Source organism: Scomber japonicus, chromosome 21 (assembly GCF_027409825.1).
Source record: "Scomber japonicus isolate fScoJap1 chromosome 21, fScoJap1.pri, whole genome shotgun sequence".
NCBI lineage: Eukaryota > Metazoa > Chordata > Actinopteri > Scombriformes > Scombridae > Scomber > Scomber japonicus.
The window spans coordinates 6,086,674-6,103,247 of NC_070598.1; the positions used below are offsets into that span (position 1 = coordinate 6,086,674).

Genomic DNA, 16,574 nt, shown 5'->3' on the forward strand with positions numbered 1-16,574 from the left:
GTGAGCACCACAAGGAGATGCTTCATCGTCCTTGCGGTGCTTGTTTTCCACCAGCAGACACGAAGGAAGCAATCACTGCGCGACGAGGACAAATTGGATGGGGCAGCTACTTGGGCCGCATTATGTTTGATATTCTTCATCATTATCAACCCCCCCCCCCCCACCACCTCTTTTTCTCCTGCTCAGGAGTCATATCTCTCCCTCGCTGATGTGCCACTAAGCGTAATGAATTTTTTATGTCACCCTCCCCCGCCTACCCACCTCCGGCCCACCCCACCTCTCAACCCCTCGTCTCCTGCTCAGGGGGCTGCAGCAGCAGAGGGTGGAGAGGGGAGAGAGAGAGAGAGGCGAGGAAATAAAAAAAAAAAAAGAAAAGAAAAGGGAGGTGATTGATGCCCCGTGTCACTGCAAACAAAATGGCAAATATAATTTAGCATTTAGCTTATGCGGAGATAATGGGGTGAACATGCGCCGGTAACACAGGCTTGAACAAACAGTCTTGCTTGTTATCCGTCAGGAGCGCTTTGGTGCGATCTGGAGCACAGTTTGGGTTGGGAGGGTGGGAGGGGGGGGCGAGGAGGAGGAGGAGGAGGAGAAGGGGTGGAGGGGACTACACAGGGCCAGGGAATTGAATTAAGGGGGAGAAGTTATGCAGCGCCTGTGTCTTCAGTCACTCTGTCCGGACAGGAGTTATCTGTGCGCTTGGTTTGCTGTCACTGCAGACACGGCCGTGCTCTGCTATGCTACTTATGGTCTATTTATCCAAGCCATTAAGCATAGAGCTGTTTAATATGACACGCTATGCTGAGGGAAACTATTTGTCATTATTATAAGACAGCTGTTTAGTGGCCGGCTTTATTTAAATCAAGTATGCGAACAACCTGTCATACTCACTATCTCTGATTTTTTTTTTTTTTTTTTTTACGTGGGTTTCATGCAGAAATGATCTCAACTACTTTTGAGTCGTTGCACAGGGAAGCAGCAATATTGCCTCTGCTTGATTAAAAAAGCAGCAGTGAATTCCTCAGTGAGTTGAGGTACTCATCAGTTGCGGTATTACAGCTGGGTCCAACCACCTGATGGCAAATTGGAGTTAATTATACTTCCAGGTTTTAGCTCAGTGCAAGTTTTAGCTGTGGTTAAAACTTTTTACCAACAGCTGAGAAATCAACCTCCCCCGAGCATTTAAAAGTGATGCATTCTGCACGGTAATGTTGCTTGTAGCCAGCCCGAGCAAACAGAGGCAGTCAACGTATAGCTTGTCGCTTCGAGGGAAATGGAGGACAGGAGGCGGCTTATGGAGAAATATTGAATTGTTTTAAGACAAGTTCTCCTCGGTGAGCAGAATTAATCGTTATTAGCCCTCTCAAAGATATGCCTAAGTACACAGGGACTATTATTGCAGTACTTCCCCATGCAGCCTCTCATTACGGCCTGTAATTACAGTTGGGTTGGCCCTGCGGCAGTTCCATCAATCCAGCCAGCTTCCACCCGCCACGCACATGAGCTACAGCTACCACTGGGCATCCGTGGCCGGAGAAAAACACCACGACGCGCCCGGCAGCTTGTTTCCTCTCTGCCACAATGACACATCCACCATCCGTACGTGGCAAATGAACAGAATCATATCCTATTACTGTGAGGGGCCTAATTGAAACATGTTTATTTATGGCCCCCGTTTTTTAGACGAGGAGCAGGCGTTAACAGCGCAGCTAACGGGCTCCAGCGATATGAGGCGGTGGAATTAAATTAAAAGCTCATAAAATGAAATATGCTCTGTATTAGCTGTTTGACACTTAATTTGCCTTCAAATGAGCAGAGGAAATCACAAATTAACTGTCCTTTGTTTTTTTTTCCCTCTTTACCTCACCTCCCCTATTAGGCAAGGGAGAGCGCAATTACAGACAGAGGCTAATCGTTTAGTTTATGAATTCTTGTGGGGAAGGTACCAATGTGCCATTCAATATTAAAGCCTGAGGGTCAGAAGGGGGGAGTGGGGGCTTGCTTTACTAAGGAACTCGTATATTCACATGAAAGAACAGCACTTTACAAGAGTTTCAGTGGTTTGAGCCGAAACCATCGCCAACTAACAACAAGCGTCTCAGTTTCCATAACCTTCCCAACTCAAGCAAAACCTCAATGTTCTTCTCTAATCCGGGAGCAGAAATGGTCATTTTTTGGCCCTGACTTTGGTGCTTTTTTCCCTTTGTATACCTCTGGTCTGGAAACAGCTGACTTCCAGCCTCACCAAAGAGAGAAAAATCCCTTCCTGCTTCAAAGAAGATGCTTCCTACTTAAATAAACACATTGATCGGTGAAGAGCAGGCTCTCCATGGGAGCTCTGGTCCCCTCTGCCACCACCATTGTGCGGGACTGGCTTAATGGGAGTTTGGGGGGAGGTTGGGGCCAAGAGAAGAGACCGCTCCTTTCATTCCAGCTTTATTGCCTGACCACGGTACACAGCAAAACAAAACAGCCCTCTCATGCGGCTCAGCGCCGGCTCACGGTCACCCGGAGACCACTCAGAACAAACAGAGGTATTCGTCACAAGTCAATTATCAGCATCAGAGTTTACTCTGGAGTCTCAGGCCCTCGTGCTGTGAATGGGGCCACTAAAACAACAAAACATTCTTATGGGATAAGCAATTGACTCACAACCTCTTGCGCAGTTACCGTATGTGGATTTAGGAAAGAATTAGTCAGAATGACAGAGTCAATTAAAGAGTTTGTAAAGTTGTGAAGGAAAATAATGCCCTGATCTCTAAACTTTGCTTTCTTACTATTTGACTGTGTATTTATTATGGATTATCTGTACAATATAAATTACTTAAAGCCACAGAATTAGTAGTTAAACCACATAGAAACTAAAGTACAAGATAAACATACTGTACATGTGCAATTCCCTTCTCTAATTTTCATATTCCACTAAAACACACATTTAAAAAGCATAAACACTTCATATTTTTCACTTCCGCTCTGCAATATATAATGAAACCTCTTCATATAAATCTGCTTAATTTGTTTTTACTGTATTAAAGGTATTTTAATGTATTTTAGAAATGTGCAATATAAGGCTCAAAGATGCCAAAACAAACTTGTATTAACTTGTATTACAGAAATGAATAAAGTCATGCAGTGTGTGTGTGTGTGTGTGTGTGTGTGTGTGTGTGTGTGTGTGTGTGTCAGTGAGGAGGTATACAGTGCAGGTGTGAGCTGTGCGGGTGTGTTTCCATCGTCCAGGCCTGTTATGTGTGGTTATTTCATTCAGGAGTGTGTTTGTTCAGCTGCGGGCTCCGGTCTGACTGGAAGGTATTCTGGTGCTACCAAGCAGGAGCTGCAGCATGTCTCTGTCACTGCAGCACAGCACCAGCACCCAAAATGATGATGACTTAATAGCAACCAGGAAAGAGTTAATAGATATGTTTTTTTTTGTGTGTGTGTGAGCTGTTGCTTCATAGGCGTTGTTTATATCTAAAAAAGAGTGCAACGTGGTACCAAAACCAACTGAATCACCTTTTTAACCTCCAAAAACCTCATGAGCCAGTTAATTCTACATTCCAGTTTTAGTTTCTGTTGGCAGGATTCAGATAAATTTCACACAGTTTCCTCTGCACCAACTCTCTCACACGCTTCCTCCTCGCTGTCCTTTGGCGGATAGAGTAGAGGTTTTTTTTTTTCTTTCTCTCTTTTCTTTAAGATGTGTGCCATGTTGTTTTGTTATTTACATAAAATGTTGTCAAGGAGCCCAATCTGGGCATAGAGGAGCGGCGTGGTGCTTAGCATAAAGACCACGGTCTTATCTCAACACCTCCTTCCAGATGGGACGAGGCCGAGCATTGCAGTACACACACACACACACACACACAAATATAGACACACACACACACTCATACTGGAAAACAATAGAAAGACAAAGGGGCCTATAGTGTAGTTTTTTACAGAAGACAGGAAAATGTTTTTGAAGCATATATTTTCATCTATAGTTATTTATGGTGTCAAGGCCTCATATAGTAGTTGATTTTTCAGTTTTAGGCCGCACTTCAACACATTTTTTGTATCAATATTGTCTTAATTTCTCTAAAACGTGATATGATGCAGTACATAGAATTTTTAAACATATATATTTTTTTATTTTTTATTTTTTTTGTGATGACAGCAACACATTTTATTTTCTTTTTCAGTAAAATGACTAAAAAATCACCCAGTTGGAGAATTCGCTGTAAATATTTGCATTTGAATATCGTCTAGACTAAAACTGAATGTGAATCGGAGCCATAAATTACATTAAGAATTAATGATTATTTCACATTGCATCTGATAATCTCTGTCCAGATAGGGCTGCTGTCACCGAAAACGCAGGGGAGGAAGACGAAGGCCACTTTTTCATCTTCCTCTCCAACTGTCCAAAACCCGTTCTGTGTGACTTCATAGGTCACCCCTCTCCGGTGCAGTCACTGGTTACCCTCCATCCTTCCTCTACCTCCCCCCTCATGTCTCTCACCCCTCCTCCTCCTCCTCCTCCCCTCTTTAATACTTTCTCTATGGAGTAAGTCGGGGGGACAGGCGGTCACGCAGTCGCTGGCTTCATGATTAATGGTGTTTATTCTTGACAGAAGGCTCCTTTATTTATCTGCATTGCAGTTTCACTGATACTATCAGTCACCTGAATGAAAAATATTCAGTCATACCAATTTTGCAGTATAATTGAGTAGAGTCACTTCCTTTCAGTTTTTCCCCCCTCGCTCTCCTCTCCCCACTCTATCTGGCAGCCTTATCATCGCCACAGTAATTTTCGCACTGCGTTGTTTGATATGGAGAGGCTGGCTTTAGCCGCATTTGACATAAAGCCTCTTCAATTTTCACTGGAGGAAAAAAAAAAGAGAGAGAGGGGGGGTGGGGGTTGTGGATGGAGGGAGAAACTTATGCACCACTCTGTGAAAATGTGCAAGGAGGGGAAAGTATCTTTTTCTTTTTTTTTTTTTTTTTTCTGAGGCAATTTCAGGATTTAGAGAGAAAGGAGATAAATGCCTAAGCAGAAATATGGGCAGATTGAAGTTACAGTATATCTATTTTTTTTGTAATACACCAGTTTCAAAAAACCTCTTTAAATGGGCAGTGTAGTCTTTTTTTTCTTATTCAGCCTGTGCACAGAAGCGTGATATTTTTGACGACACCTGTGTATTTTTTTTTTTTTTATAATTTGAGAATGATGGATCCAGCAGGTTGGGGTAGGAGGAGGAGAAGAAAAAGAAAGAAAGACAGAAAAAAAACGAGTTTTGGCACAGCATATATTTGACAAGGCCTGTAAAGGTTTAAGGGTTGAGTCATTACCTGTGGAGATCTGTTAAGACATGTTCCAAAAACTCTACTTACCAGGCTAGGATTACCTACGCTGACGCTGCTCCCTCCCGCTACTGCTGCTGCTGCTGCTGTGTGTATATTTGTATTTCTCCCTAGTTATTAAATATCACATGCATTTTTTATGGGGGCTTTTTTTTTTTGCTCCTTGCTAAATGGTTTTTGACTGATTTAGTATGTCTTAAAGGCAAATGGTAATCTCAACTAAAGAAAAGAATTCACAGTATTTCTAATCTACAAATGATTCCATACAAAATCCTGTCCTGATTATTTATTCAACAAATATTTCCTATTTCCTTTGTCATTTTTCCGCTGTTCAAATAGGTGGAATTTAATTTTAAGGGGCCCCCGTTGAAAATATCTTACTTTTTTTTCCCCCGATAAAAGAGGGGATACATTAATCTCCCGATATGAGGGGCCGGTTTTGAATTTGCACATGTAACACATTAGTGGATTTGATTTTCTACACACGAGTCATTTGCCCCCTCTTCATGTTTGAGATCTCAATTTGTAGCTCTCCCATGGAGCACAATGGAGTACCAGGTCTGAGGGGAAGAGATAACAGGCAGGTGCCAAAAGCTCTGCGCTAATGTGAGTGAGTGCATGAGTGTGCATTGATACACACACACACTAAACACACACACACACACACACACACACACACATTTTCAATATTTTTCTTGTCAGTATCCCGAGTGTCAGTTGCAATCTCTGCATATGTTATTTCTTTTCTTTTCAAATACAACATGAATCAAGCTTAATTCAATTCAAATAGATAGAATACATTTTTCCTAATTTGCTATTCAGGCCTCTTACAGGTCATACTGCATATTTCATCCTCTTATTTAAAACATTTAAATCATTACAACATGCTTTACAAATAGGGCTCCACTCACATATTATTTCCACTATTCAATTAAATTAATATGATGATTATTTTCCATTTAATCCTTTTTGCATGTAAAATATCAGCTGTCACAATTTGCCATAGATGATATATTAATAAATAGCTATTAAAAAACACTAAACAGTCAGTTTCAGTGATATATGACAGAGAAAAGCTGCTTTTAGCTCCAAAAATGACATTAAACTATCATTTTTCTATCAAAGTAAATCCAGATTAATTTTCTGGTGATCTCCTTTTAAAGACTAATAGTTCCAGCTGTCACAATAAAAACCCAGTTCTATTACATTACTAAAGAACACCTAAGTATTAAAGATTTACAGCTCTTATTAGGGCTTTGATGGTAACTTATTTGATGGGTGTGGCAAGCTGTCACTTTTATGAGCCCGCAACGCTTCTTAATTGGCTTTGTACAGGACCCTCCTCTCATTGGTGGGAAGCTATTATAGAACAGCAGTGACTGTCAAGATATTACAGCTCGCCCGCCTCACATCGTCTTCACAACCTCAGGCAGCTGCTGCACTGACGTCGGCTTCCTCCTCACAAATAGCAGCAGCAGCAGCAGTAGTAGTTAAGAGGAGTTTCACGTGTCAGTTAAAGGGATAGTTCGCCTTTTTTTTTTTTGAAGTGGGGCTTGCATAGTTGGTGTATTACCTGCAGAAGATGGCAGCACTTTCTGACCCAAACAGCTGATTTGTGTTGTAATACATTGAGCGACATGTGTAGGAATATGGAATTTCTTTGGTTGAGAAAGTAGTGCCAAAGATTCTTAATATAGCGTGCACTTAAATTCATATTCATCTTTTTATGTGGGCCTATTTTTTTGGTGGCATAGAAGTACATTACTTCACTTCCAAGCCAGTACTTCTGTTCTGCCTACTTCTCTAAACAGATGCTACAGATGTCCATCTACTGCACTGCACTTTAAAAAAAAACCCTGAACTATCCCTTTAAATGACCAGCCTGTTATTGGGAGAAAATGTTTTTTTTTTTTAGGAAGGAAATATCTAGTTTCTTACCAAACACACAATGATCAGCTTTAGTTCAAGTATGTCATGCTGTAACAGAAGAAATTAAGAGTCACTTTTCACCATTTTGACTCAGCCTTGTGCCCTACAGACGTCATGCTGTAGCGGTGTAGAAATGTGGAATTTCCATTACTCTGATCTCTGGGCTCTGAGCTGCAGACCCTACGATCCCACTCTGGGGGCCAGTCACATCAAGTAACAAGACCAAGGGAACAGGATCATAAATCCTCTCCAACTCTCCTCATTTTCCATCCTCCCTCTGTCCCTCCCTTTCCTCCTTCTCTCTCTTTCACTTCCATCTCTTTTTAAGCATTCAGTAAATGACTTGGGCAACCTAAATGCAACAATTTAAAACATTACCACATGTTTGGTTTTATAAAATGCCTTTAGTCTAGCTGGGCTGTTTTGTACTAAAGACCATTGACAGATTTAATGTCTTCTCTTCTCCCTGTTTCTGTTTATCTTCTACATCACAGAAGATTTCACTCCTTTTACACCCTCTCCTTACCAATGAAAATTAATTCATATCACATAAAGCGATTCTTTTCTCTCAGCCCTTCGTTATCTCCCCTTATCAGATGTGGCGTCCATTACATTTCGATAGCGTGATAGAGGATGGTTTCATAATGCTGTTTGGGATGAGCCAAAAAAGAAACCCCTTCACTGGCGTTTGTCTCCCATGATACTTCACTTTTTGTGTGTGTGTGTGTGTGTGTGTGTGTGAGAGAGAGAGAGAGAGAGAGATGGGGAGAGAGAGAGGGAGAGAGAGGGAGTCATCTTGTGAAGTTTTTTTTTTTTTGTTTTTTTCCCCCGGCGAGCATTCAGAGGGAACTGCACAAATATGCTCAGTCATGCAAGCAGCTGCAAGATGACCGCAATATTATGATGATTGTCCATCATTTCTTTTTCTTCAACATTTTTATTGGTATAGTGATTTTTACCAAATTTGGGATTATAGCGTTTATTTTAATAACTTCAATAGAGCTGGGAAACTTCTTTCTCTTCTTCTTTTACAACCAAAATAAGAAAGAAGAGAGAAAAAAAAAAGAAAACGTTGGCATATTAGGAATTCCTCCCATTCATATCAGTTTAGTTTCAATTATATTACAGGTTTGTGAAACATCCTCCTCTGGGTATATCCAAAATTTCCACCGATCTGTCTTTAAGCCTCCCAAAGCTTCATCAAGCCTGAGCTTGGCACCACCACGCACTCAGCCCCTTCATGATTAAATATCAAGGAACTCCACTTGACATTTTATTAGTCCAACAAGATGGATGAAATGGCCAGAATAAAGTAGGCTGTGTCTGTTCACTTTCCCACCAGCGCTTGCCTTTCTTTCTTTCTTTCATTCTTTCTTTCTTTCTTTCTTTCTTCTGACCGGCTTTTCCTTTCCATCCTCTCCTCTACGAGAAGTATGTATTAGGAAAACGTGATGGATTTCATTCTGAAAAGGAGATTTTCAGCTCAGAGAAGGAAACATATATTTTTGTGTCTTGTACCTGATGCTCCTGTTCTCCTCCCTCCGTGTCTCAGCTCTCGCTCCCTCCCCTCCTTTTTCCTCCCGACCCCCTTTTTTTCCTCCCTCTCTCCCTCTCTCCCTCTCTCTGTTGTTCTACCTCAGATCTCTGTCTGAAGGATTAACCATCTCCAGCAGTGTGTCTCTGCTGTCTTGTAGCGCTGTGTATTGTTTGTGATTTGCTCAGGCCCATCCGTGCGGCTGCTCATTTCACCAGCCCAGTGTGACGTGGTGAATTGAGAAGGGGGGATCATGCGGAGCCGTCTCACCGATCCACGCCCGCTCCCTCGCAGCCCCTGGGCCACACTCCGTTCTCCTCACCTCCTCCTTTCACCTGAAATGGGCTGCAGACGCGCACGCTCATTACCTGACTTGTCGGGGTAGCGAGGGCGGTGGGGTGTGGAACCTGAACCCTGTTTAGCTGCAGGCATCAGCTGAGTTTCTGTGTAAAGGCATCGGGGGCCATCGAGACACTACTTGAGAGAGAGAGGAAAAAGGAAAGATAGATGTGCTTCCCTTTCTGTTTTCAGAAGTTTAACACTTCAACACCCAGGAGTTCTCTTCTGTTTTCTCTCTAGCCCGAGGCATGCTAGAGGAACTCAAAACACAGACTGAGAGCTGCACTAATTCCACCTGTGCTAACTCTCCTGAAAAGAACTGCAATAAAGTCATTTACAGAGAGAAGAGAGATGAAGGTGAAATGTTCCATGCATATTGCTCTATTTGTTAAAAAGAGGGAAAAATCAAGCATGAGAGAGAGGACCAAAGAGAGAAAGAAAAAAAGCAACAAGCAACAATATTTTTTTTTTTTTTTTTTTTTTGGTCTCATGTTTGTTCCCTGATTCCAGCCTCCTTGAAATTACAGGAAAAAAAAGGCAGGCTCATTTTGTGTAATTTCACTTTCATGTTTTCATTTTCTTGCTATAGGCCTACACTCGTTTTGGTAGACGTTCTTATCTCAATGGCTGAAATTACATTTAATTGCAGTGTGGAAAAAAAAAAAAGGTTTTTGAAACAGTCTGCACAAAAAAAAAAAAAAAAGAAAGAAAAAAGAAAAGAAACACATACAACAAAACCCCGCTGCGTGGCGAAGCAGAACATAAACTTCTCAAGACGGCGATTGTATTCGGTCATAAAGTGGAACCTACACAGAAATAGCGAGAAGATGAAGAAGTGACTTTGCCTAAACAATAATTCTCTTGACTTTTATAGAAGTGGAAAGGAGCGTTTTTAAAGAGCCTTGATCTTAAAACAAGATACATTTATTTTTCATAGTGCGGCACACCTTTTGGGCAGGTTCATGACTCCTCTTCTGGAGTTCACGCCGGCAGCAGTTATAACCTGAGCCTCTGACACCTGGACCCGTTTGTTATGACTTGAGCCTGTCACACTCTCTGACTCCTGTTGATAAACATATGTTATCGCTCCAGTAGCGTGGAAGTGATACGTGCCTACGGGGATGTACTGTACATCGTCATGGCGGCGGAGGAGGCGACTGCGTGTTCTCATTGCTGCTTATATGTAGACAATGTGAGACATACAGGATGGAGGGAGGGGGAGGGGGAGGGGGGGTTTGAGGGGGGACGGAGAGAGACTGAAGGAGAGTGCCTGTGTATTCAACTGGACAGCGTGTGTGTGTGTGTGTTTGTGAACTGACTGTGCAGTGTATGGGAATGTCTGGCACGCCTCCAGAGGTATCCCACAGATAGGGAATCCTGCTTGATGTGACCATGAATAGAAAGCCATCCCCACCCCCTGAACCCACCCAGTCCTTTGATGTCAGGGGGTCACACAGAGCCTCCTCGCAGCTCTCGTGGAAGGGGGAGGGTGCATAAGAGTGGGGGGTGATGGGGGGGGCATAGTTACACCCAACGCCTGGCAACCTCCACATGCCCTGCCAGTCCCGCTGTCTGCTCTGCCCAGCCGCCAGGAGAAAAAGCTCAGAGTATAGAAGAGCTGCTGCTGATCTGGAGAGGAGGAAATTCAGATTACATGGGCTGTATAACTGTTGGTGCTCATAGACAAGGCTAATGTACAAGTTCTTGACCTCAGTTTGTGCTTCAAATGTACTAAAGAATGCAACATGTTCATGTCATATATATATGAGGGCTGCAGCTAGCGATTAGATCTGTTAACATGACCGGTTCCTCCTCAGGTATGCAGAGAGGATTTTTAGCATCGTTCAGCTCGTTGTTATGGTTATTACTCTCATCAGTATTGTTTTCATACATAACAGGCAGGTGTGTTTTCGGACCGTTTCCAGCACCAAACGGCTAACACTCCCAAGTTAGCAACTAGCAGGTGGACATGGTGGAGCATTTAGCAGCGATAGAGCGAAAGATAAATCTACTGAAGAGTCGGTGGAGACCAAAACAGAGCTATAAGGAAAGCAAATATTGGACTTATATGACCACAACTGTAACTTTTAATTCATGCTGATGTGTAAATAGGTTTGTAATATCAACTTAAAAGATAATGATGAGTTTCTGCATTTGCATTTCAGCCACTTTCATTTTCACTTGTACTTGTATGTTTGGCCTTAAAGGTCAAACTTGGCTCTGTTGCATCATTCTCTGATTAATGTCTGAGAGTCATTGAGATACTGTATTTGTCAGTTTTCTTGTTGGATGACTGAATATTAAGTATAAATCTACCTTTTTTATATTATTAACAGCCAAAAATGGACTTTAAAGCTCCAATTTTAAGCCAACATGAAAGTTAAAGTCGTCATGGTGATGGAAAGTTTGATTTATCCACTTTTTAAAAAGTTTTTCAGTTTTAAATAGCTGCAATTGATCATACCTGCCTATCTGTAATGGTCATTTCATATTATTCTGTCAGTGACAAAACTTGTATTTTGTGATCAGCTGTGTGGAAATCTAAGAAAGAGTCAAAGCCTTAAAGAAAGTTGGCGTCTTAACACAGCTGGCAAGCAGATATATGTCATTTATGTCTCTGAAAGATTTATGATGTGACAATCAGATGTTAGCATTTTAAAAAAAAATCTTTATTCTCCATCTGCACCATGCCATCGTACTGCCATATTAAACGTGTCCATGTTTTTGAATAGCTCGGTTTCTGGATGGAAATCGTGTGGAAAAACATTTCTTTTTAAAGCACTTAAGTGGGGGACATGTCAACTCACTATGTGCTGAACCAGTCAGATCCAGAAACCAGTGGCTTGACGAAAAGGTACATTAGATCTAAAAGTAAAACAGAGTTAAATTTAAGCTGCTCTGTGATATTCATTACTAATGTGGAAAATGAAGTCATAGGAATGTGCTTCAGTGGCACAGCCTAATGAAGACTTTCCCATCTATTCGTTTAAGTACCCTCGATATATCCACCTTCTTCTGTTTGTGTCTGTCTCCCGGTCTCTGTCTGTCTTCTCTCTCTCTCTCTCTCTCTCTCTCTCTCTCTCTCTCTCTCTCTCTCCCTCCCTTGTCTCAGCTCCTTTTCCTCTCTCCTTGGGTCTCAGCTGGCTCTGTTCCTGTGGCCCTTTGATCTCAGTGAAAGGGTTTGGAGCTTTAAAGTGCTTCTGTTTCCGCTGTCAGGAGCCCCTCTCTTCCTCCTCTCTGGTTTAGGCTTTCAGAGCGGTGGCAGCCTTGTGCTGTGGCTGGGTGGGTTAGAGGGTTGAGGGAGGTGGTGGTGGTGGTGGTGGTGGTGGTGGTGTATGGGGGAATGAAGGGAGGGACACAGGTTTTCTATGAGGTGGTGAGATTGAGGTGAGGTGAGGTTGGGAGGGAGGAGGGGTTTCAGGGGTGTGTGATGCTGTCAGCCTCGGTCAGGAGAGGACCTGACACCTGACTGCTTCTAGTTCCCTTCCAAAACCCCATTTCCCACCTCTCTCAGCCCCTTGTGGCCACAGACGTGCTCTTCAAGTGGAGAGACTGACTTAAACTACCTATTTTTTTTACTCTATATTTCACATGTGTTTCCATCTGAACGTGTACTTAGTGGGATAAGGATTTATTCTGCAAGGCATGCAGGTCTCTATACCTCTTAAAAACCCACATAGACATGCATTTAATACATTTATACTATGTTAGCTAACAGTAGACTACATACATTTAACTTGCCACTCATCTTTTTTTTCTTTTTTTTTTTACTTATAGCCAATGTATAGCACAACACACAGCAAATAACCACCTGTATCAAGTATCCATCCATTGTATCCATAGCAACAAGTGTCATAGTTTTTTTTTTTTTTAACACATGTGTACTGTTGAAATACCAGTTGTCTAAATAAAGGAAATAAATGAGACCATGTCTTTCTAAAATTAAGACCTCATTTTCACATCTGTTGCCGGTTTGCAAATCCAATGTCAATTTAGTTAAGAGGATAAATATGTTGGACGTTGTTTTCAATTGAACTTTCGCCATCTGTTGTCTCGGTAACGCCGTTCAAAAGTCTCAATATTAATTAGGTCAAGATTTCACGAAGATTGAATATGATGCACTGTAGTGTTTATGAAATATAAGGACTGGGTTTAATCTAACTTCTGTTGGAGCTGGTGCATGTTATAACTCTTTTAATTCCCCCCTCCTTTTTTTTGGGGGGGGGGGGTTGATCCACCAAGCTACACAGCTCTTAAGATTATTGGCTCTTAACCCTCTTATTACACATCAAGAAATGTTTTACTTTATTTCATGCGCGACCATTTCATGCCCGAGCTATAAGTATTTTTTTGCAAAGCACAGTTCCTGTTTTAGCAGACCGCTGTGTCAATACCACCACGTCTAACTGCACCGCCACAATGATACCTTGTGTTGCCTCGGGTGAAGTCATCAACTTTCACCGCAAATGCGTGTTTCGACCAAAAAAACTTATTAGTGTTGATATAACCTTGTTCCAAACAAAGATTCAAGGCCTGTTTACATGAACACACACCCCTCAGTGAAACCTCAAAGTCTTTCAGGGGGCATATTTACATTTGGCAAGTGTATATTCAAACCGGGGGAAATAGGACGACAGTTAAAAATCCACAGACCGCCCCGTGTAAACATGCGATGTCTTAAAGAGGCGCTTGGCTGGTTTAAGCCCTGGCCACGTGAAAGGAAATGGCTTCCATATGTCAGGAGCTCCATCTTTCCTTGTGCCCTGTTTGCAGGATGTCTACTTTTGAGGGTTAATACAAATTATGAACCTATGAAAAAGGCGGGGGGGGGGGGGGGTGAGTTGAGGAGTGGAAGGAGAAGAGAAAGGTTTACTCTGTGCTTAAGAAGTAGCCTGCAAAACCCTGCGGTAGAGCTTTGATGTAAATCTTAAAATCAGGTGTAACTAAGACGCCGCCACTTCTCTGGCACACACCTAGACTTGCACATAGGGTGAGCATTCATGCACACACACACACACACACACACACACACACACACACACACACACACACACACACAGTGCACGTTGTCAGATTACTTCCTTTCGTCATGTTGATTAATGCATACTGGCAGATGCTAAGACGATCACGGCCCTGCAGAGAGCGACTGAACATGGAGGCTCAGCCGTTCCCTCGCTCTTTCTCTCACATGTTACCGAGACACTCCGCACTCCTCCGAACCATTCATCTCTTTCCTGTCCTCCTCAAATCCCCTCACACCTGGCTCTGCCCCCCCTTGAGACCTCTTCTTCTCCCCTCCTTTTTCTTTTTTACTCTCCGTGTTCCCTAACTCTTCCCTGTCCGCCCTTCCCTCCCAAATACATAGTCCATATCTTCACACGCTCCCTCCTCTTTCTCCTCCCGACTACTGTTCATGCTTTAACTGTTCCCACCTTCTTGGCAGTACCTCCCTTTCATATCCTCTCTCTCTTCTCTCTTCTCTCCCTCTCTCTTCTCTCTTCAAATGTTTCCTTCACCTTTCAACAGGGGCCTATATCTCTCCTCTCTCTTCCCCCCCCCCCGTGCCACCACTCTCCTCACCAATCAACACGTGTGACGTACTTTCCTTTTTCTTTTCTTTTTCTTTTCTTTTTTTTTTTGACCATCTCTTCTCTTTTCCCCCCTCCCCTGCCAGTAGGACTCCGTTCTTATTCGCTTAGTTAATTGGAAAAACAAGGCAAGCAGAGGCATTTAGCCAGGGTCAGTGTATGGAGACGCAGCCAACGCATGACAGGGTTAATCAGTGTCATGGCAGCCAGAACGGGTGTCTGGCTCTCCTCAAACAGGCATGTGGAGGGCCAGATGAGGAAAAAAAAGTCATTACATTTTTCTACCTTTTACTCCTGGGGTCTAATTTCTGTATCTAAAAAGTCTAAAACGTTGCATTTGCCTCTTATAACATGCACGCTCTGAAAACTCGATGAGAAAAACGTCAGGTGCAGGATATGATTACATGTTTCTGTTTCGCCCTCTTCTCCCCCCTTTAATTTTTTTTTCTTCTTCTTCCCTCATAAGTGACAAACCTGTCGTGAGTCCTCCTCTTCACTCTTATGAGCTCCTTTTTGTGCGAGGAGTGTGTGTACGTGTTCGCCTGTGAGAGATGCTTGGGTCAGTCATGTGACATCAAAGTGAGCGTCACTCCGCAGCTGTGTTGTGATCGGTGTAAATGAGCCATGTAAATGGTGGCGTGTGGGCACATGACTTGCTTATCGTAAACACACCATCACACACACACACACACACACACACACACACACACACACACACACACACACATACACACACACACTTGTTTTTGAAGTTTCACGGTTGCCCTCAGCGTGGCCTGCTCGGTGTGCAGGAAGTAAAACATTTCTCATGAGTTAGATGACAGGAGACGTGCAGAAACACACGAATACAATGGAGGTGGGAAAAAAAAACATTCCATCACCATTGTGTTTCAGTGTCAGATACAATCCCTAAATCTGTCACCTTTGCACACTTTAACAACGAGGATTCTTCTGGGATTCCTCTTGTCCTCTTCTCATACACCTGCCTCAGCATCACTGAGACATGTTGTCACACACTTGACACAGTGAAAGCCTTGAAAATTGTCCCAGAGCTCCTTTTTTTGGGCTAATTACAGAAAAACTCCTGAAGATGAAGTTTGTGTCTGTCCTCAAGTGTGTGTGTGTGTGTGTTGTTTCCGCTCCTCGGTGCTCATTATTGGCCCTGGTCTGAGCTCTTTCATTAAGGGAGCTGTGAAGTGGAGGGACGGCGGGGCCGGTAGGGGATCAGGGGACGGGGCGGAGGTCGTAATTGGGCTGTTCCGCTCCCCTGGCCTTGCTCAAGGTCACTGTGAGACAAACTCTGAGCCAGGTCTCTCACTCTTTCTTCTCATCTCTCCTCTCAGCCTTTTTTTCCCACCCCCTTTTTTCCTCCTTCTCACCTCCCTCTTAAAACGTCCACTTTTTTTTCTTTCTTTCTTTCTCTCCCTCCTTTCCTTTTTTCGCTCATGCTCTCCTTCTCCTGGGGTCCTTTGTCACAGTAGACTGGTCCACTGGGGAGCCGCAGAGAAGTGGAGGGGCTAATTCAGTCTAATCTCTTAGCCTGTTAATGTCTAGCTGATATGTGGATTTCTCTACATCCTCAGGGGAAGGCCTTTGTGGTGAAGGCCATCATTATGAAGTTTCCTAGCCCTCCTAGCCAATTATAAGAAGGGAGACAAATTAGTTCATCTCAAACTTGGCTCTTAAGAAGTTTTCCTGATTGTTCTCAACTTTATTTCACATCTCGGGCCAGAGAGACCATTCATAGGAGAGGCTTTTGATAAAGAAAAATAGCCTGATTGTGCTCATATTTTTCTATTTTAAGAAAGATCATACATTTTCTCTGAGACTCAACGGTGGAT

General features: G+C 42.9%; 1 protein-coding gene across 1 annotated transcript in view; it reads left to right on the forward strand.

Annotated features, from left to right (window-relative positions):
* The window catches only part of gli3 (GLI family zinc finger 3), a 75,951-nt gene that overhangs the window by 34,605 nt on the left and 24,772 nt on the right, over positions 1–16,574 (forward strand). The gene's annotated exons all lie outside the window — the stretch shown is intronic.